This window comes from Aedes aegypti, chromosome 1 (genome assembly GCF_002204515.2).
Source record: "Aedes aegypti strain LVP_AGWG chromosome 1, AaegL5.0 Primary Assembly, whole genome shotgun sequence".
Lineage (NCBI taxonomy): Eukaryota > Metazoa > Arthropoda > Insecta > Diptera > Culicidae > Aedes > Aedes aegypti.
The window spans coordinates 234,336,636-234,358,100 of record NC_035107.1 but is presented as its reverse complement, the minus strand read 5'-3'; the positions used below and the strand labels follow the sequence as shown (position 1 = coordinate 234,358,100).

The following is a 21,465-nucleotide window of genomic DNA, read 5'->3' as shown; positions in this document are numbered from 1 at the left end:
GTGTTTGCGGTTATGGTGCGGGTTCCATCGTGACACTCGTAATTGTACAAATGTCTACCGCAGAGGTTCTCAACGTGTGAAATTTTATTCATAGACGATGAAGTTAAACTCATGACCGTCCTAACAATAAGAGGAGAAGGCAATTTCAACGCACTGGCGATCCTCCTATAAAAGTTATGTGGCAGGATCTGCAAAAAAAGCAATTGACTCAACCAAGAAACAAGAATTTTGAAAATATTTTTTTCCAATTTGATGCTGACACTACGCCCTTTTGTAAATTATCTAAATTCTTGAAAAAAGGATGAAGCTTGCGTGGTATCTGTAGTAGATTGCAAAAAAGTTTGGATATTTTTCTCTTCATACTTGCAAAAATGAAAAATTTGGAAGCATAATCAAAACTCAACTTTTAATTTTCCCACATCAACCATCAATTTCAATACTGATCCCTTTAAACAAAATAGAAAATCTTCGTGTTTCAATGATGTCGTAAACAGTATGTCTTTTTCAAGGATCAATTCAGAACCTACGTTTTTCTACAATTCGGGCTGTTCGCTTTTAGATTTATTTTTGACAGATACTCCTGATGTTGTGTTAAGATTTAGTCAAATATCAATGCCCGGAATATCTAAACATGATCTCTTATTTGCTTCTCTAAACTATGCTAATAAAATAGAAAACCAAGGTTACTGGTACCGAGACTATTTCAATTATAATCATGATTCTCTTTACGATGATTTTTTTAGATTCAACTGGAATAGATATTTTTGCGTTGATGATCCGGATATACTGACAAGCATTCTGAATAATCAGTTAACAGTTCTTCATGATACTTTTTTTCCTTTACGTTTTCATAAGTTTCGCAAGAATCCTTGGTTCAATAATGATATCGAGACAGCTATGATTAACAGAGATCTTGCTTATCGCAACTGGAAACGCTGTAAGACTTTTGAAAATAAAATGCATTATAAAAGATTGAGAAACTTAGTCAGTTCTATGATATCAAATGCAAAACTAGTGCATGATCGCCAAAAGTTAAATTTGAATCTTCCTTCAAAGCAGCTGTGGAACAATGTGAAAAGCCTTGGTGTTTCAACTAAAGAATCCTTTCCGGTAGTGAGCCAACATTCTGCGAACGACATTAATGAATATTTCTCTTCAAATTTTACAACAGATGATAATGAAACTATTCGTTTTTCATCAAATGACAATGGCTTCTGTTTTAGACAGATAGTCGACTATGAAATCATTAATGCGATTTTCAGTGTCAAGTCCAATGCTGTTGGGTTTGATGGCATTCCTGTCATTTTTTTAAAGATTGTTTGTTCTTTTGCATTACCAGTTTTTGAACACCTATTCAACTCAATCATAGTTTCGAATAAATTTCCATCTCAATGGAAATCTGCAAAGGTTATTCCAATCAATAAGAAACCTAACGTTCTCTCAATTTCTAACCTAAGACCGATAAGCCTATTGTCTACAGTCTCAAAAGTTTTCGAAAAGCTTATCAAAATTCAAATTTTAGAGTATGTAAATCGTATGAACTATATCAACATTTTCCAATCTGGGTTCAGAAACAATCATAGCACTGAAACTGCATTAATTAAGGTGCATGATGACATTGCAAAATCAATTGACAAAAATGGTGTCACTATTCTTTTGTTGATTGATTTTGCTAAGGCCTTCGACCGTGTTGCGCACAATAAACTGATAAATAAACTAATTACTTTGTTCAATTTTTCAAATTGTGCTGCAAGATTAATCGCAAGTTACCTAAGCCATAGAGATCAAGCAGTGATTTGCGATGGAAAATTGTCTGATTTTAAACCAACGATTTCCGGTGTTCCTCAGGGTTCGGTCCTTGGGCCGCTCCTTTTTTCACTTTTTATCAATGATCTACCAACTGTGTTAGATTTCTGTTCAGTTCATATGTTTGCAGATGACGTACAAATTTATATTTGTACTGATGAGAACACCGATCTGTCTTCTGCAGGATCTTTGATGAATAATGATCTTCACAAGGTTATGAAATGGTCCAAAGATAACCTACTTCCAATCAACCCAGATAAAACTAAAGCGATGTTGATATCTAAACAAAAAACTCCTCCCCAGCCACCACAAATTCTATTTGGTGGCTTGGAAGTCCAATTTGTTGATCGTGTTAATAATTTAGGTGTTATATTTAACAAAAATTTGGAATGGGACTCTCACGTTAATATGCAGTGCTCTAAAATTTACGGATCATTGAAAAGATTAAACCTAACAACTAGACATTGTGATACAGGCACCAAATTAAAATTATTTAAATCTCTGATTTTACCTCACTTTATTTTCGGCGACTTCATATACACTAATGCATTGGCTGGATCAACAGATAAATTAAGAATTGCTCTTAATGCTTGTGTTCGTTATGTTTACAAACTTTCTAGATTTTCACACGTGTCACATTTGCAAAAAAATCTCATTGGATGCCCATTTGTAAATTTTTATAAGTACAGGTCGTGTTTGAATTTATTCAGGATTATTAAAACTTCTTCTCCACCATATCTTTTTGAAAACCTTGTTCCCTTCCGAGGGACACGTACAAAAAACTATAGAGTACCTCAGCATAGCTCTTCTTACTATAGCCAATCATTCTTTGTTAGGAGCATTGTTAGCTGGAACAGTTTACCAGCTTCAATAAAAACCATCAATTCATTTCCTAGCTTCAAGAAGAACCTCTTGCAGAACTTTCAGTAGATAGGTGTTGTTAAAGAGAACATATTGTTAAGAGATTATTAAGTGCTTTTCTAGTTTAACGCCATATTGTAACATTAAAAAAGATGAATGTCTTAAGTTACATGAATTTAATAAATGAAATAAATAAATAAATAAATAAATAAAAGCTCTTTATTTGAAATCTTCAAGAAGACATGTTGTCACGATGAAAGGGATTCCAATAAATTGGTCAAATAACGATTAACATCTAGAGCACAATAAAAAGCTTCGTTCCACAATGTATCGTTTAAGAAACTTTGCGATTTTACATAACTTGTTTTAGGAAGCAAAAAACATGAGAAACAATGTAAAAAAAACCAAACTGGAAATAAAAATAAACTTAGTAGAAACCAAATAGAGACCATATAGAAATCGTGGGTATAAAATCATGCTGTTTTTTTTGCAGATAATCTTGCCAGTATTTCTTTATGGTTATTCGTTTTTAATAATTGCAACAAATATTATTCGGCAATTTGCGACCAGAATTACTGCATGTATTCTGTCAACATTTTTTAAGGAATTTTATTAGAAACTAAGTTAAATTTTTGTCAAATATTGAGAATGCGTAACTTTTGCCATGAATTTTTGAATCTGAACCACTGCGCTCCGAAATTATCGTTCATGACTTTTCTAGATTTCAACAAAGCATTTCTTTAAGAATACTTTCAGAAATTACTTCAGCCTTCTAAATGTGAATGTTTTTTAATTTAAATGACATAAGAATTTTATGAATTTCATCGCCCTCTGAAAAAAGATAGGTGACCCTGATCATATCATTCAGATGTTCAATTCCTTAAGTTGGCAATGCTGTTTAAAGTAAAATCTTCAATAGAAAATGTGAAATACAATTTTCTTTTTTGATATTTTCCGACTCGGACTCCAGAGGCTCCTTTCAAGATTCTTTTTAAAAGTCCTCCAATTTTTAAAGAAAATATTTAAAGATTTTTTTTTCAGGACTCCAGGGATGTCTCCACTGAATTTTCGAAGAAATTCCTTTAAAAATCGGTAAGGCATTGTTAACATACATGATATTTTTTTGAAAATTCCTCATGAAACGATTTTTTAAGAAATCCCATTTTTCTGAGGATTTCATGGTGGATTTTCTAGTTAAATCACTAACTTAACTGCAAGAGTAATTCGCGGACGAAATTTTGAAGAAATTCTTAGTTTCTGGTGCTACATCCTTACTTGGATGGATTCTGCTTCTCAGCTTAGCGTTTTATTAGAACTTCTGCAGTTATTCTCTGAGAACAGTCCAGCAATGTTTTCTACTGGAGAGATTCGAACCCATAACATAAAATGATTATATCTGAATACCATTTCCGTCACTACTATAATATAACGATTAGACACCACTCGACTAGTCATAGTTCATAGAAAGATTTTTCATCGTTGAAGAATTATAACTTTCGTTAACATTCGTACTATTGAGATCCGTTCAAGCAGGACTCCAGAGATTTCTTCAAGAACTCCTCACGAAACAATTCCAAAGACTCTTTCAAAGGTTTCTCCAGGATTTGCTTCGAAGATACCTCCAAGGATTTTACCAGAAATTCTACCGTAATTTCTCCATCGATTGCTACAGGGATTCTACTGGGGATTTTGCCAAAGATTCCTTCAAGAAGAACTTTTGTTTACTACAAGATTTTTTGGGATCAGTTCCGATGGGACTCCACGAAACTTTCAGCAATTCCTTCAGGAGATCCTCCAGGGATGCAACAGAGGATTGGTGCATGGATTATTCCTGGGATTGCTGCTGAAACATCTCCACAAGGATACCATTCAGAGATATTGCATATTCTTTCAGAGTTTCCTCTAAAAAGTCTCTCAGAGATTTTTCCAAGGATTCCTGCAGAGATGTTTTCAATGCTTTCTTAAAAAATTGCTCCCAGGGCTTATACTAGGGCAATTTTTCCAATTCCGGAGATTTATTCAGGATTTTTTCCAGGAATGATATCAGGAACACTTGCAGGGATTCCATTAGGAATTCTTCATGATGTTCTACAAGACATCCCAAGTAACATTAGTTGCTGAATAACAGTTTATACCACTGAAGTTAGCTTGAGAGTGATTTGTTCAACACTTATTCAGCAAAAATGTTTGTTGGGATAACTTCATGAATTGTCCAAGGTATCCACAATTTTCTCCAAGAACTCTCCCAGAGATTCCAGGGATATACACAGAGAAATCTTCCCAGGAGTTTGTCTTGGTATGCCTTCGGTGTAATCTTTACAGTGATTCTTCCTGGGATACCTCCAAGGATTCTTCAGAAATTTTACAAGGGATTATTTCAGAGATGCCTCCAGGGAGTCCTTTAAAGATTCTTTCAGCAATTTACCCAGACAATCCTTCAGGGATAACTACAGGAGTTTCTCCAGAGACTCCCATAAGGATTTATCTAGAAAAATCTCTACAGGGATTCCTGTAGAGTTTTTGCCATCAATTCCTTCAGGAATTTCACCAAGAATTACGCCAGAAAAATTTCTATATGGTTTCCTCTATAAATTGTTCCAGAGATTTCTTCAGGAGTTACTCAGGAGATTTCTCCTCGGGTATTCCTCCATAGGCTCCTGCAAGAATTTCTCCAGTGATTAAGCCGGGAATTCCTCATGGGATGGATTACTCTAGAAAAATTCTTCGAGAAAATCCTGAAGCTATTCTTAGGGTTGATTCCGATGAAATTCCTGGTGGAATTTCTAGAGGAATTCTTGGAGCAATCCCCGGAGGAGTTTTTGGAGGTCCGGAACGAATCTATGGAGATATTTCAGTGGGAATACCTGAATGATTACCCAAGATAATTTCTGATAAAATACTTGGATGAATTTATCCGGAATCTCTATAGGAATTTCCAAAAATAAAATCCTGGAGGAACCTTCGGAGGATTTTTTGGGGCCCGAGAACGAATGTCTGGAGAAATTCCAAAGCGAATCCCTGGAGAATTCAAGACTGAACTCGAAAAAAAATTAGACACACGGAAATGATCACCAAAAATTAATTTTATATCGGATACTTCTCAAATTTTTAGGGACGCAAAATATATGTATTAGCTATGTTTTGGCATAATTTATTTATTGAATTTCCTCCCCCAAGCTGTATGCTCCTACATTTCCCTTTACACTGCTCATGAGATCTTGGATTTGCCCAATGACTAAATAAAGACCTCCGTATCCCTTACAGTTGCCAGCCACTCACAGTACAGCTTCCGCACACGCAATTTGGCCACCGTGTTTTGCTTGTCAGTCCGGTTTGGCACTTTCCTGACCTTAAAAACACGTAGCCCAGCCCGCTTGACAAACCACTTCGACGAGTTGACCTGTTTGGCCACGTCTCCGGGTGAAAGGTTCGGGTTATTTTTAAAGTACTGCCTTACCTTCCGCGCCGTGTCTGGGTATTCCGTTTTTGGTTTTCGGTCGCTTCCAGCGCTCTTCTCGATGGTCTTCGTCTCCTGGAACATCTTTGCAACGCGGGACACGGTGGAATTATGGATTCCAAACCTTTTGCCGATCCATCTGTGTGACTGACCAGGATTATCGATCACCGCGCCCAACATTTGCTGGCGTAGCTCTTCTTGTTTCGAATGCATCTTGAAAACTACTTGACAGGTCGCGATCGCGAATTTTGCAAACATAAACATAATACTCTAAGCTAGTATTACTCAAAATTTTTATATTTTTACCCACGCGATAAAAAGTTACACCCAAAACAAAGTGTCGTATTTTCTCCGAGTCCAATCTATATCTGAAAAAAATCCTAAGAAAAATGCATGCAGCAATTTTCCTAAAGGTATCCCTACACGCAAAAAAAATGTGCGGTAAAAACTACCATTTTAGGTTAGGGGGTTAACTTAAGCGTTTGCACCGGCAATTTTCAGCAGACCAGAAATGCGTTTGATTTTACCATGTCTGTAGTTGGAATCAGATTGTTGTAGATTATTTCTGTCAAATGTACTAGTATTGCGGTGGGGTTTACCGTAAACATAGTAAATTGGTCTGAATTTCCATGGTAATTTCAAGAATGGAGGTAGCTAAAATAGTAATTTTTACCACCGATTTTTTTCCCGTGTAGGGAAATTTCCAAAGGCAGCTCTTTAAACATTTTCATAGGGATTCGTAAACATATTTCTTGTAGAAACTCTGGGAGAATTACTGGTGAAATCCTTGGAGAAATCCCTGAATAATTTTCATGATCACCGGAATAATTCCTGAAGGAATCTTGAGAGGACTACCTGAGGGGATCCCTGCAAGTGTCCATGGATGAATTTCTGCATATATCACTGGAGAAATATCTTAATTAATCCTTGAACAGATTGTCGTAGTGTAATATGGAGAAAGCCTTTGAAAGAATATTAGGAGAAATCGCTTGAAGAATCTTCGGAGAGATCTCTGGAGGAATTCTTGTAAAAGTTCCCACAAGGAAGGTTAAAATGTCATCAAGAAATGCAATATTGTATGGACACATGGACGAAGACGTACTTGTCCCACTCCCTGTGTGACGTACTTTACCGAGCACTTATTTACACTATGGAAAACCTTCGAACATCTTCACTGAAGGATCTCATTACAACCCAAGTAACCAAGGAGCACTTAAAACAGCATTCATTCAGCATTATATGTGCCCGCACGGCAATGCATTTAATGCTAGTTGAACTTATAGCTGCATATAGTGCTACCTCAATGCAGGTTTTGGCGAAATAACGGGCTGCTTCAATGCTGCACCTTCAAGAACGTTGAATCCTGCTGTCAAAAAAGAGTAACGCCTCCGCTAGGAGCAAATCAAAACAAAAATATTCTTCACCTCCTTCTGTCGTCTTCTCTCGTCGGCTCGGCACTTGTGTTGGGTTATTTTCGGATACTGTACGCTGTTTGGTGTATTTTTTGTATTTCTAAGCTGAGTGCGGCTGGAATTTGGGACCTGGTGATTGCTGCTGTTGGTGATAATGCCTCGCGTTGCAGTATACGCTGCAAATGATGTGGTGGGGAGCGCTGATTTTATACCCTTATCAAGGAACGTTGTGTTAGGATGTTAACAAAAAGCACATTATGAACATGTGTGGTATGGCAAAACATTGATAGCTGGAGGTTTGAAAAGATAAACTCATGAAAAAATAATTCAATTTTCTTTTTCCCATGTCGGAATATTTGATAACATTTTGTTTGTGAAGTAAGCGTACCCCTTCCGATAAAACAAATTTCTACTAATTCATTTTGCAACCATCATTTATGTTTGAATATGTTTTCCTCTCCCCCAAAATCGGTAGCATCAGCCGTCAAAGCGAGGGCGCTAAGGTGTGAGAGAGACAGAATGCAATGCTGAATATGTAACATACACTCTGCACTACTCCTTGATTGCATTTGTACAGCAACAAAAAAGCATTCCGATGGCTGAAAACAGAAAACAACCTGTGCTGTGGAAATGCTTATTAATAACCAAAAGATTTTGAATAGCAATGCTTTTGCTAATTTACGGTAGCTAACCAATCATGCTGTATAGATAGGGCAGGAAGCATATAAAATGCTGTAAGACTACTACAACGCGGCTTGTTCAAATGCTTATTGGTTACCTGGGAATCAGCATGCCGATAAACTAATTTAATTCACGAAATTTTAGGAATACCCTCAACGACCGCATGTTTTCGCTGCACTGCGAGCCATCATTTGTTCGATCAAAAGTAATTGTACTTAGGATGTTTGGGCTGTATTTTGATGGGGCAAATGAATTTTAAGAGATATTCACATATTTTATCATGCTGTGGGAATGGAGAGAGATGCCCGTAGATCTGAATAATCTAGTTAAACATTTTTTTAGAACGTTGCAGTGGTGTACTTCGACCACAAACTATATCACAGTAAACCCTTAGTTGTGAGACGAATCGAAACTGACTACGACCGATATGAAAATGGATACAACGAATGTAGGCAACGGTAAGATAATTTCGTTGCATGATAAACGATCAACCGAAATCATCTAGGAAAAGAACGGTTTGGCATCGGTTTGTATCAGCATCATTCACTGCAATAGGGGAAGACGGGGTAAGAGCGCCCGCCGGGGTAAGACGGACCACCTTCAGTTTGGCATGAAAATGACGGTTTTCTTAAAAGTTCATCATGCCTTTCCATAAAACCAAAATTTTAGACATTCCGAACCATTTAGGGTGATATTTACATTACTTTTTTATAACAAATATCGAAAACAAAGTTTCTGCTCGTCGATAATGAATTTGATCTAAATTTAACAGATGCTCACTTAAGGGTTTCGGATGAGATTTTATAGTAAAAACATAACAAATTACCCGTCCATGCTTTAACAGAAATGTGAAATATACTTCAATGAAGTGAAATGTGAATTGTAAATATTTAGCTTTCAAATAAGGCCATAGTTGTGAAAATTGCAAAAGCTTGGTAAAACCGACCACTGTTGATGGCGTAAGACCGCCACCACTATTTCATTCACAATAAAATGTCACAACAATATGATAAGTTGTAACTACATTGTACATTATTATTCGAGTAAAGTGAAATGAATTTTGTTAAATATACAAGCCAAATGCGCATATGTCTTCCAAAACATGGGTGTCTCAAGGTGATGATAGATATACATCTATGTCTTTTGATATATTGAATCCTAAAAATGATTCAATATCCAAGGTAATCCATGCAGAATTAATAAAACATTATACTTTTTAGAATCACAGGAGACTCATATATTTTTTCGCAAAACTGTACCGTAAATTCGGGTGAAATTGATCAGTAGGGTGAAATTGACGACAGTGTCACTCGATTTTATTTCTTCCTAATGGAGCACAAATATCAATGTAACCTGCAGTGAATGAAAGTTGTTTGTCGTAACTATTGTTGAATTGTGTGTTGTTAAGTGTTTTGCGTTAAAGAATGTTTATTTATATGAAAATAATGTAAAATTCCAATATCATGTGCGGTGCATTATTGACAAACATCCATAAACTTCTAGTTCTAAACAAGGATTTGAACATTATATAAACCTGAAAGTTTGTGAGGATGCTTGAGATATATCCCCAAACCAGATTTCATAACCAGAACTCGTACCAATTTGGTCAATCTGTGGAAATAATTGAATTTCTGTTAGATATCGAGATATTACTTAGGAAACTGCATACATTTCGGCGTTTTTCGCGTAATTCTTGAAATTTAACTATTCATTATTTCTATAATTATTGTATTGTTAAGAATTTAGCAAGCATATTCGGATTCAGGAACTTCAAATTTATTATATAGAGCTGGTTTGAAAACAAACAATAATCGCATTGACAAGTGATCAATTTCACCCCGAAATGAGAATTCCCGATTTATTATTTTAGAGATATTTCTTAGCACTAAAATGACATTTGTTAGAAAATTTCGGTACATGAGTCAATGAGACTCACCTTCGTACTTGTTTTCCTGCATTCAATTGTTTAGCATTGCTGACATTATAGAAAACAGACTAGTAAAACCGTGAAAAATGATCAATTTCACCCGAAATTACGGTATACGAAAATCGTGGTGGTCGCTTTTACCCCGTGGGTGGGTGGTTTTACCCCGTCGCTAAAAATAATCGCAATAAGACATCAATTTTTCAAGCTTCAAGAAATAAATATTTTTTTACAAATACAACACCTGTGATATTTTTTACCATGGCTAAGGCTTCAAAAAACGACATGCTGCGTCGAAAAAGAATTTATTGATTCTTTATTTTGACTTATAAATTAAATTGCTTGGGCGGGCGGTTATTATTACCTCGTCTTCCCCTACAGAAAAAAAATCATTATTCTACTTTTTTTATTTATCCCTGCTTTGTTCAGCCATAGAAATAAACCGGTGTATACACATTTGAGAGAAATTTTCTTCTGTACTGTACGAAATTAAAATAAAAACCAGCTTGAGAGTCCCTGGCGCATTTGAACACGGACAGTTAGCAGCAGGGACGAGTTACTCATCCGAAGCCATCGGTCCAACTTTAACAAGCAATCGATATTATCTCAAAAGAGGGAATCCACGGAAAAGGCGATGGATTTGCGGCCGGGAAGCACGCGAAGAAGACACAACCCATTTCACGCCTTGTGTCTTGTTCGTCCCTGCTGCACCGTGTGCTGTGTCGGCCACGTCCCTACCGCTGTAGTTTACCCACCGACCGACTGACTTTGAGTGGTTGCTTTGCAGTCTGTTTGTATGTTTTACGACCGCTATAATATTACGATTAATATGTGCGTCGATGTCCGGATTGCTGTTGCCGCATTAGGCCAACTGAAGATAAATTAAATCGTTTTATTGTTTGTGGTAAACGAGTCACATCAGGATGGGACAATGAGCTGTTTCTAGAGGGGTAATGTAGGAGACATCTGGCTTGGTTTAATTTGAGGAAGGTCCAAAAATATGCAAGGAATATATTTTTGTATAGAGCTCTGTGGGAGGGGGAATTAAGAAACGAAATTTACTAAATTTACTTATTCCATTAGTTTTATTCGTAAATGTCTTGAATTCAACAGATGCAAATTGAAACTGAATGCATGCTTAATGAATAAGAAATGGGGGTAAATTATTAAACAACATTTCTTGTTTTGCTATATGTATACTGAAAACATATTTTATTCACAAAGGAATAGAAATAGGGATAAATAAATTCATTATGTTAATACTCCGATGACCAACCCGGTAAAATATTATCCCCTGCCTCCTGTGAGGTTTGAACTCACGACCGCTGGTTTACGAGACCAGCGCTCTACCACTGAGCTAAAGAGGCTTACGTTTCCCACTGGTGATAAAAATAAACGGAGAGAATCTTCTCTCCCTGTCGTTTTTATTTATTGATGTTTACCTCATCAGCTGCCTCCTGCGTATAGCAGCGTATAGCGACAAAAACCGACTGACCTAGTAATGAACATGTGAAGTGGTATCGCAAAGCAAAGCGTGATGTGATATTGTGCGGAACGGCTGTTCTCTCGGTTGGTTGATATACACGGTAAAAAATCAGCACGTTCGATTGAATAGATTGATCACTTGACTCAATTCAAAACACCAATCACCATGATTTGAAGAGTTTCAACTTTGGATTTGCTCTACTGTCTCTAGAACTAGACTCTGAAGTGAAAAGACGTTGATTTTGAACATTATGTCTTTTGTATGAGAGCAATCATTGACAGCTCGTTGTAGAAAGTGATTGAGATCAATTCAATCCATTTCAACAGATGCGAGTTAGTGTCGAGGTAAGACACTAGACTTGCACTCCGAAGGTTGGTGGTTCAAATCTGGGTCAGGCGGAAATGTTTATTTTAACTTTTTTTAATTTCAAATCAAAACATGCAACGTTGAATTCAAGTGCTGTTACCTTGATTTTGTCAAGATTCAACAGTAGTGCAAATCCAAGTGCAGAACTATTGATAGCATGGTGTCTATTTTTTACCGTGTACAAAATAAACGGAAGAAGGTGCAAATATGACGCTGGCGGTCGAGGCGGCGATACGATCCGATCGGAACAGATATCGATAAAAAGCGAATGAAGGGGAACAACAATATCATCTCGACAGGAAATTGATTTTATTGATTATTCGTTTTTTGAGGTTCTTTGTTTGTAGGGTTATTCGCCAATTGTAGCCTCATAAGGAATGTATGCATTGTACAATAATTGACATATTACAGTGCCTTCCCGATTTTGGCAACACCCGCTTTTGTCTACCTCCGATTTTGGCAACACCCGTTTTTGGCAACATTTTCTTCCCGATTTTGGCAACACATGGAAAAATATTTTCAAATGATAATTAAGCACTGAAAACTAATATTGTGAGTTCAAACAAAGCAAAAATAAGTCAAAATGAAAATGTTGGTGACCATTGCGAGCTTAGAAAGCTAATGTTGAATGTACTTATAAGTAAAACGCGCATATTTCAAAGGGGAATTGACATAAAGCAGGCAAGCTGTAAAAATAAATACTACATTGTTTAAAGGCATAATAATTTGGTGGAATAGGATAGTAATCAACAGTAAAAACAAGTGTAATAAAAGTATCAAATGTTAAGATGATAAGCTTTACTGTGTTCATCGTTAATGTTTTGTTATTGTTATGTGCTTGTAATTAATGTACAAATCGGATTATGTGTGGTGGTTTGAAGATCCTCAAATTGTCTCGTGATCATTGATTAGTTAATCCGTAGAAGATTTTATTGAATAATTGATGAATGATTTCTTTTGGGTATTTCTGTAGGAATTTTAGTAACAGTTATTGAGGAAAAATCGAGAAAGTTTGTTCATAACACTAGTTGACAATTTGGGCAAATTGTTGAGAATGGGTTTTGAAGTAGTCATTGAAAAACTTCTTTAGAAGAATTCTAAGAGTGAGTAAAAAGCCCATGCTCAAAATTCTTTGGCCATTGTTAACATTTCACCACTAGCTAGTGACCAATCGATTAAGTTTTCAGCTTAAACGGATTTTTGGATCTCCAGATTCGTGCTCTTGAAAATTGGAGGTTTGGCTTCGATTTATATTCACCTTAAAAAGAAGAAAAAATAAATGAATACAGATCGGACTCGATTATCCGGAGACTCGATTATCAGGGGACTCGATTATCCGGGATTCGAATCTCCGGAATTTTAGACTCGATTATCCGGAATTTGATTTTTGATGTTCTTGTTTTTCAATATTTATGCATAAGCTGATTCCGTGGAACACACCACCTCGACGCTTCCGAAATACATTGCTGTCCCTTTCCACAGAACGAACTATGGTTCAAATAATTCTTTAAACTCGTGTTTAAGATCATTTAACGATGTAAGCAACGCATTTGTTTTTAACCTCTCGAAAGATATGTTCAAACTTAGAATAAGAAGTATAGAATAATATAGTTTTTAAGAAATCAGTCTGTACGACAAAGTCGAAGATGGTGAATAAATAAATAAATTAATAAATAAATAAATCTGAGATAATTTGGTATTGCAATATACAACATGAATGGTTTTGCAGTTTTGAAAATATTTAAAAACAGGGGGGTCTAAAAAAGTTGTTGTTGTGTATGCTGGTCAAAAAAAAATTTTTTTTTCTTGTAAAGACCCCTACTTTTTCTAGAAATAGTTTCAGGTTACACCACCGCGTCATATAAATAAAACAACAAAAAAAAAGATAATATGTATGTTCTTTTATCGAAGATTTAATTTTTTTCTCAGTGATTTGATTATCCGGAGAATTCGATTATCCGGAGTGAAAAAAAATCGATACTCCGGATAATCGAGTCCGACCTGTACTACAATTTTTTTCCACTGACTTCGCATCTAAGCTACATTTTTTGCTATCCGTTTTCATTTTTACGGATGTTACAGAATCTTACAGAAAACAAATCAAAACATTAGGGATACATGTAGCGATTGTATTTCTACCAGAAGCATGAAATGGTGAAATCCTTGAGTAAATTCATATGCACAATAGAGATTTTGCAAGCAGTTTCTTGACGAGTTCGTAAAAAAATCTAATAAATAAATCTTGAAAAATAAGACGCAATGAAATGAATGAAATTTGAAATTTTGGCAGCAAAATTTTCAATAACTTTCAGTTTGAATATAACTCCTCGCGTTGCTCTTCACACATTATTTCTTCTATAACATGATTTTTTGTTTCAAGAAATATCTTCCAATCATTCTTCTTCTTATTGACATTACGTCCTCACTGAGACAGGGCCTGCTTCTCAGCTTAGTTTCAATGAGCACTTCCACAGTTATTAACTAAGAAGTTTCTACGCCAAAAGTTGCCATTTTTGCATGCGTATATCGTATGGCAAGTACGCCCAGGGAAGTCAAGAAAATTTCCATTACGAAAAAAATCTGGACCGACCGGGAATCGAACCCACGCCTTCAGCATGGCTTTGCTTTGTAGCTGCGGACTCTAACCACTCGGCTCAGGAAAGCCCCTCTAATAATTAATTTTGCAACTCTCAGCTTGATTTTTCCCGAATCTCAGCAAATGATCATAATGCTTGATAAGAACTCGTCATTAACTCTATTTCTCGGTGCATGGCGGTGCCAGTCTTGATAAAAAAGTTGACATTACATTTCAACCGTGATAACATTGATAGTAAGGCCGGAACAAATTTGAAATTTTACTTTTGTCTCCCCCTTCAAAATTTTCAAAAAATCAGAAGGGGAAAATAAATAAAACATCTTATTTTCAGTGTAGATTTTCATTATTCTTCGTGTTTTTTGCTAGCTTTGTAATTCGTATTTACTATATTATATGAGCTAACAGGTGGTATTGGATAACAAGTCCTCAATCTGTTTGTTTTACTGTAACAGAGTTGCCTATGAAAATAGATTTTTTTATGATTTAAATGAATTCTTCTTCTTCTTAGCATTACGTCACTACTGAGACAGAGCCTGCTTTCCAACTTATTGTCCTTATGAACACTTTCACAGTTATTAACCGAAAGTTTTCTTTGCCAAAGTTACCATTTTCGCATTCGTATATCATGTGGCAGGTACGATGACACTTAATGCCCAGGGAAGTCAAGGAAATTTCCATAACAAAAAGATCCTGGACCGACTGGGAATGTTAAATTACAGCTGTTCAAAATTTAAAAAAAGTTTAAAAATTCAATCTCCCATATCTTTTTTAAAATCCTTACCGTCGTTGGGGGTGACAATGGGTCAAAAAGGGATATGTGCGATTTATTTTTTGAATAACTGTCGCAATTTAACTCCAATAAACTTCAAATTTGGTGTGTATGTACTTTGATGGTACATTAACAACTGTTCAACAAATTAAAGACAAATATTTATTCACAGCGGCACCACAAGTGAATGAAAAATGACCCAATCTCACCCCATAGAGGGGGTGACATTGGGTCACTGTAATTGAAATAACTTGTTTTTGAGAATATGATTTCAAAACCATTCACAACTAAAAAATATTGACAAAAAACGATGCAAACAAGACAAAAAGATATCTAAGATGTTTCACAAGTATGATAAACCCACTTAAAAGAAAGGTTATACTGAAAATTGAAGAGCTATGAGAAAAAATATGTAAATCCAACATTTATTGTCAAGTTTACATAAATTTTCTTGGTTTTCCCTCAAATTGTCTGCAAAGTCTCATCCTCATTGCTATAAAGCCCATTCAGTTTCCCCAAAGGTGTACTGAAACAGTGATTATTTTAAACCTTCGCAAATAGTTAAATTTCGGTGCGACATTCCACGATCAATAAATTTCAGGCAGAAGTTGACTTCATAATCCCAATATTTCAGCGATCCAACTCATTTGTACTTCCGTGAGATGTTTCTATAATATGAAAAAACTGATAAATAATCAAATTCAGAAAAAAACACCCTTTTGATAAAAATTTACGATGTTGCTGCGCACGAAACACAGTTGCTGGTTAGGGAAGTTGTCAAAATGCGTTGTATTGTTATTCAACGCACGGAATACTCAAGTAGACTTGTTTGATGTTTCAGAGATGCTGAATTTAGAAAGAATAAACACATCCTAATGAAAAAAGAGAACACCCGGCACCGTAAAATGTCAAAAAAGTGGACTTGGAATTTCATTTACTAACGTTCTTGCTTGACCCAATCTCACCCCCATTTTCAAAGTTTTAGACATCGTACCGAAAAAAATGATTTTTTTGTGGGAAAATCAAACAGATTCCGGAAAATACCTATGATGTGTAATGAAAAGACTTTTAACATTCTACTAATACAACGATAGAGGCTAGAGTACATGCGTGATACTTTGTACAGGAGAAATTTAATGTTGTAAATTTTCTCTAGTTTCAACATGCAAGTTTATCGACGTAGTAAACAAAAACTACTATTTCTAAAAATGTATATTGTTATGAATTATGTGCAATAATATGTTCCCTAACATATGAATTATTAAATTTTAGTAATATCAGCGTTTTTAGCTGAAATATTTCACAAAACATATTTTTCCGTTTTGACCCAATCTCACCCCCTAGACCCATTGTCACCCCCATCGACGGTACCATAAAAATGGAGTTTGGAGAAAATTTCAGCTTTCTAGGTGGTGATTTGAAGGTGACCCAAAGACGATGTTGGTTTATATGGAAATTACTATGAAGAAATGTTGAAACATGTTCAAAGCACGTTAGTACTTGAATGTAAGTACAAATTTATCATCCCATAGTAAAAACTCATTCTTCAAACCATAATAAAGAAGTTTGCTGAAGAGAGCAATTCAATCCGACCGATAGGAGAAAAGATATTCATGAGTTTATTAGCTATTATTTAGCTTCACAGCCCTGCAATCATCTACAAAAATCCCAAACAAAATTTGCTTCCTTCATTAAGACTTGAAGAATAAGTTTTCCCTATGGAATGATATGTTTGTACTAACAGTACTAACGTAATTGGAACATTTTTCAGAATCTCTGCATATTAATTTTCATATAAACCTACATCGTCTTTGGGCCAACTTTAAATCACCACCTACAAAGCTAATTATTTCACAGAACACTATTTTTATGGTGAAGATTACAAGAAAGATATGAGAGATTGGATTATCAAACATTTTTAAGACTTGAATCACCGTAATGTTACACATGTTGGACCAAATTGATACAATCTAAATATGATTTCAAGTTGCATATAAGTGAAACATTTTCGTAGTCTTCTTGAAATTGCTATAAGCTAGACTACAATTTGAAAGCCGTTTTATGAAAAATGTTATGCGATCGATGTTACGAACATCGAAAAAAATGTCGTGTTTATTATTCAAACATTTTGATTTGACGGATATATGTGGCAAAACATGGTTTTTCACCATATGAGAATAAAAAATGATGGATTTCCCTGAATTTCCATTTTATTATTTTTTGTCCCCCCCCTCGACATATTTTGATGGAAGGTGATAAAAGAAGATTTTAAGATTTGTTCCGGCCTAAGAAGTTATTTAGAAAAACTTCCACTTTTTTCACTTAGAACCTTCTTCATTATTAAGACGTGTGGTCATCAAAATTGCGCTCTATGTTCAAAAAATCTCTAAAATAAACCCACCCGAAAGGATCCTCAACCGTATTCATAATCTGCTACTTTTGATATGGTCTGGTTTTAAAGCACATTTGCGCTCTGGAACAGTCGCAAATGGCCACTGGAAGTAATACCACGCTTGTACTGTGTAGACCGATGATGGCGCATATAATCAGTACATGTTTCTGCTTTTAAATCAGAAGCTGAACTGAAGAAGGCTCCCAGACATTTTTTACATCATTCGTAGTAATTGCCATGCATTTTCTGATACTTTCAGAGATTAGAATGATAAAAACACAAGCATTTCAAAATTCCCGAATTTGACAACATCCCAATTTCGGCAACATAAAAATCGAGCCTTGTTGCCAAAATCGGTAAGACACTGTATCACATTTTCTGTGATAAACTTTCTCTTCAACTGAAAAATTATCTCGAAATCTATTCAAATTGTTATTTGCAAAGTAGTAATTATATGAATATATAATAGCGTAGCGATGCATGTATGAACACTACACTAAGGGCAACTTCACCAGTGATCCATCTTTCGGTTCAAATTAATTCCAAAAATGGACCTGTCAAATTAATTAGACCAGTAAAAGTAGACTAAATCGCACGCGCATGCACCGGTTGTTGTATTTTGTTCGAAATGGATTTCGAACATGATCAACAAAAACAAACATGTTGGTGATGCTAGGATAAAGCTAAATGCAAGCTAAATCCCTGGAGGAATTTCTGTAGACATTCACGTAAAAACGTGCATTAGAACATATCGAAATTTACAAATTTACAATTCCTGGCGAATCCACCGAAACAGAGCTCATTCATCCTGGAGGCAAGGTGCGGAGCTAGTTGGGCACTTCCATGATTCACTTCGGCATGGGGTTTTATTTGGCCGAATTGTCTGAAACTTTGCAATAAGAAGCACTTGAATGCGACCCATATTGTGGCCGAATATGAGGTCAATAGCTTACAAAAAACCCACTGCCAATGTGAAGTGGAGTTAGGAATTCTTGGATGGAATTCTTGATGGAGCTTCCGATAAGAAATGGATTTATGGAGGAGCTCCCGGAGGAATTCTTGGACAACTCCTAGGGGGATTCCTGGAGAATTCCCAGGAGCATTCCTCGAGGATTACCTGGGAAGATTCCTGGACAAACTACGGTAGAATTCCTGGTGGAACTGCCAGTGGGAAAGAACTTCGTTGGAATTTCCGGAAAAAATCCCGGGAAAAACACCGGATGAATTTTGGAAGGAACTTCAAGCAGTATCTGGATGAACTCCAAAGAAATTCCCGGATGAATTTCGAGGCATTCACGGTGGAGCTCCGAATGAAATCTCGGTGGAATTTCGGAGAATTTTCCAGATGAACTGCTGAGAAATTCCCGATTGCTGGAAAGAATGTGTGGGTGGTGTGGAAGAATTCTTGAAGGAACTCTGGAGAACTTCTCGGAAGAACTCTGGAGTGTTTTCTAAAAGAAGTGTTAACAAAATTCTTATAAAAAAATATTCTTTCTTCCTGGAGAAACCCCGAAGAAATTCCTGAAGGAACTTCGAAGGAACTCCCGATGAATAGCTGCAGGAACCATTTAAAAAATCTGAAGGAATAATCGGTGGACTCCCAAAGGACTTCCCGGAGGATTCGGTTGAGGAACCCCGGAGCAATTCCTAGAGGAACTCCTGAATCGTTGTTGAAGGAATTCCAAGGTAATTGCTTGAGGAACTGCGAAGAAATTCCCGGAGAAACTATGGAGAAAATCCGCAGAAATACTCGGTAGAGCTCCAAGAGAACTAATGAGGAATTGGTGGATCAAATCCAGAAGAATTTCTAGAGGAACTCCAAAAGAATTTTTGGAGCTATTTCCGGTGGAACTCTGGAGGAAATTCCGAGGAATCGTTGGATGACATCCCGATGAATTGCTGGATGAAATCCAGAAGAATTGCTAGATGAAATCCAGGGGAATTTCTGGATGAAATCCAGCGGAATTTCTGGATGAAATCCATCGGAATTTCTGGTGGAACTTTGTAGGAATATCTGGAAGAAAAAAAATCCTGGAGGAGCTCTGAAATAACTCCGGAGTAATTCTAGGAAAAACTCATAAGAAATTCGAGGGGGAGCTCGGAGAAAGTCTGGTAGATTTCCGGAGGAAATCTAGGGGAATTCTCAGAGTAAGTAAGAGTTCAATTGCAAATGGAACGCCGGAGGGTTTCCAAATAATTACTAGAGGAACTCTGAAGAATTCCTGGAGAAAGTCCTATACAATTCCTATGGAACTATGACAGGAATCCAAAAGAATTCCCAGTAGAGCTCCAAAAGAAATCTGTGGAATTCCCGGAGGTACTCTGAATAAATTCCATGAGGAACTCTGAATGAATTCTTTGAGGACCTCCAAAGGAATTCCTAGAGGAACTCCAAAGGATTTACTGAAGGAACCGCAAAATATTTTTTAGAGAAACTCCGAAGAAATTCCTGAAGGTACTATGGAGGAACTCTGGAGAATCTGGAGAATTTCTGGAGGATCTCCAAAGGAATTTCTGGAAGAACTCCGGAAGAATTCCTGGAGGATCCATGGCAAAAATCCGATAGAATTTCCCGTGGAGAACCGAAGGAATTCCTGGAGTAAAAAATTTGAAAGAATTTCTCGAGAAATTCCTGAAGGAACTCCGGAAAAATTGTTAGAGGAAGTCTGAATAAACTCTTGGAAGAATGTCACAAGCAACTCTGGAGGAATTCCCGGAGGAACTCTGGATGAATTTCTGGAGAAAATCCGGAGAAATTTCTGAAGGAACTCCAGAAGAATTGATGGAGGAATGCATGGGAGAAATCAGGAAATATTTCTGAAGGAATTCCTGAAAGAACTACGGAATAACTCCAAAAGGAGCTATGAGGCAAGTCCAAAAAAACTTCCCGGTGGAGCTCTGGAGAAACTCCGGAGGAAAAGCTAGATGAAATCCAGAAGAATTGCTGAAAGAACTCTGTTGGAATTTCTCGAGCAATTCAGTGGAATTACCGGTGATGCTGAATAAATTTTCGGAGGAATTCCTGGAGGAACTTTGGACAAAATCCTATAGAAAGTCTAAAGGGATTACTGGACGAACTTTGGAGGCGTTCCTGGAAAAATTCTAGAGGCGTTCCTGAAAAAAGTCCTAATGCGTTTCTGGAGGAACTCCGGAAGCGTGTCTGGAGGAACTCCGGGGTAATTGCTTGAGGAACTCCGAAAAAAATTCCTGTAGAAAATAAGGAGAAAACTCGAAGAGATTTCCGATGGAGGTCCGGAAGAACTTTCCAAAAAAATACTGGATACAATCCAGCGGAATCGCAGGAAGAACTCTAGAGGAGTTTCTGGAAGAACTCTGCAAGAATTCTTCTTGAAAATCTGAAAACAGTTCCGAAACTTGTTGACGAAATCCAGAGGAGCCGCCTGAGGAAATCCGGAAAAATTTCTGGAAGAATTTAAACAAAAATCCTGGAGAAACTCCGGAGGAATTACACGAGGAACTCTGGTGGAGTTACAGGAGAACGTCTAGAGGAATTATCGGAGAACTTCTCGAGACTCTTCTTGAGGAACTCTTGAAGATTTCCCGGAAGAAATGTAGAGAATTTTCCGAAGTGACTCCAGAAGAATTCGTAGATGAAATGCGGAGGATTTTTATACAATTACTATAGGAACTCTGAAGAATACTAAAAAAAAATCCATCGGGAACATAAGAGAGAAATCCAAAGGAATTCTCGTAG

At 36.5% G+C, this 21,465-nt stretch overlaps 1 protein-coding gene and 1 non-coding gene across 6 annotated transcripts in view; one reads left to right on the top strand and one right to left on the bottom strand.

The window, feature by feature from the left end:
• The window catches only part of LOC5571516 (mpv17-like protein), a 518,784-nt gene that overhangs the window by 295,547 nt on the left and 201,772 nt on the right, over positions 1–21,465 (top strand). The window lies entirely within an intron of this gene.
• Positions 11,437–11,508, bottom strand: Trnat-cgu. Its single transcript has one exon. It is a non-coding gene; the product is annotated as a tRNA-Thr (tRNA).